Here is a 2,500-nt window from a genome sequence, read left to right on the forward strand (position 1 = left end):
GTATATAAACACACAAATTCACTCTAGATAACATCCATAGAGAAAGGAATTAACGCGTGTTTATATACATATGTATTCATATATATATATATATATATATATATATATATATATATATATATATATATATAGATAGATAGATAGATAGATAGATAGATAGATAGATAGATAGATAGATAGATAGATTTAGATATATAGATATAGATATAGATATAGATTAGATATAGATATAGATAGATATTCATAAGAATATGTATATACACAACACACACACACACACACACACACACACACACATACACACACACATATATATATACACACATTAATACTACACACACACACACACAACACACAAACACACGCACACACGTACATATACATACATACTGAGCACCGCCTTAAAGCCCTACTGCCATACATGCACCGCCTCCCTCGCTGAATCACGCCCGTGCAACAGCCGCAAAAAGCTCCTCACGGGCGTCCAACCAGCTGCATTCACTTCCCTTTCACCGCTGCCGGAAGAAACGATCAGCTGTTCGGACGTGACACTCGGTGGGGGAGGGAGGAAGGGCTAGGGGGGGAGGTGCTAGAAGGGTTGTGCCTTGCTATCGTTATCGTTGTTGTTGTTTTGGTGGTGTTGTTATTGATACTGTTGCTTTGTTGTTGATGTTATTTTTGTTATTATGTTATTGTTATTATTGTTGTTACTGGTAGTAATTGAGAGTCTTATTATGAATATGATTTTTTTTCCAATTATTATCATAACCATTATTACTGTTATCATTAATTATTGTCGTTGTTCGTTATCAATATGATAATATATCTTTGTTCTCCTTCTTCTGATTATCATTGATACCATTAATGGTGTTGATATTGCTGTTTCATCTTTATCAGTATTCTTATTGGTGTCCTTAAAGCGATTATCATTATCATCATTATCCTTGTCATCACCTACACTGTCATTACATTTATTATCGCTACTTTTTGAAGTATCATAATTGCCATTAGTGTGTGTATGTTTGTTTGTTCATGTGCATGTGTTTGAGTGTGTGTGACTGAGTGTCTGTGTATGTGAATGTGTATTCATGTATTCATTGCACTTATACGTGTATGGACGGATAGATATAGGTACGCAATACGTATCTTTATCTATATGCTGACCTAATGCATAGCATGAATTAATGCATACTGTGCATTCGTTCAGCTAAAGTTTTGTTTCCAAACGAGAGGGCATATTGCAAGATTTATTGCAAGAGGGCAAATCTGCCCTATCACGGTACTCTGACTTGCAACAGTAATAAAAGTCTCCCATAAAAACGCACGTTAAGGCGCTGGAGGCGTAAAAAGGCTTGTCTTCCCCGCGCCCTGTCGCTGCCTGGCTGGACTCGCCAACATCTCCCTCTTGCTCGTTCTCTCTCTCCCTGACATTATCTCCTCTCTCTCTTTCTTTCTTTCTTTCATTTTTTTTATCCTCTTTCTCTCTCTTTAGGTCTTAATCACACTCTCTCTCACTCAGAGCCACCGCCAAATCTGTAATATAGTATACCCTATTGATATGATTCTTATGACCAAATAATATACTATTATATACAAAAAAATGCGTTTCTTGCTCACCGATAACGCGCAGGACATTCGGGACCTCTTGCAGAAGGTTATCGCGTCAGTTTTCCTCTAGATTTAAGAAGAGTCGCAGACACACTCACCCCTATTGCGAATATCTACGGCGAGCGGAAGTATTTTTTTTATCGCTTTTATTATTATTTTTTTATTGTCGGTGACTTGGTGTAAAAAGTTAACGACAAAATGTGATGGACATTTATGTGTGGGTGAGCCAGGGTCTAGGGACCTGTGGAATCGCATGGAGTATGGAAAGTCATCGTATGTGTGATTCACTGAAAAGAAATATATATATATATATATATATATATATATATATATATATATATATATATATATATATATATATACATATAAATATATGCTTGACGGTTTATTTTCCTTTTAAAGTCTCATGATAGACTGATAAAGCACTGGCGGAGGTCTGTGCTATTTGAGAGCTCTCTGTGCTTACATATACACACACAGACACACACACATACACACACACACACACACACACACACACACACACAAACACACACACACACACACCCAACTAGCAGTGATGAGCAAGGTTATCTGTGTCACTGACTCATCCGCGTCCAGGTTCATCTTCCCACGCCTGTCGAAGTGTCCGCCGCCGGCCGTGTCAAGTGGTCAGAGGAAAACGTGATTCCTCTTGAAATCTTTTCCTTAAGTGGACCGAAAGATTCATCACGCCGGGTCACTTGATATTCTTTTATCGGCAATTGCATAGAAGGCTTTGTGTGGCAAGTGTTTATTTCTCATTCTTCGATATTTTCTCTTGGGTAAAATTTCTTGTACGGGAATTAACGCAAAAGAATGTTGATAGAGACAGCAGGGAGTGCGTAGTCAAAGGAGGCATGAGTCTAAAAAG

The sequence above is a fragment of the Penaeus vannamei genome, chromosome 3 (genome assembly GCF_042767895.1).
Source record: "Penaeus vannamei isolate JL-2024 chromosome 3, ASM4276789v1, whole genome shotgun sequence".
Classification (NCBI taxonomy): Eukaryota; Metazoa; Arthropoda; class Malacostraca; order Decapoda; family Penaeidae; genus Penaeus; species Penaeus vannamei.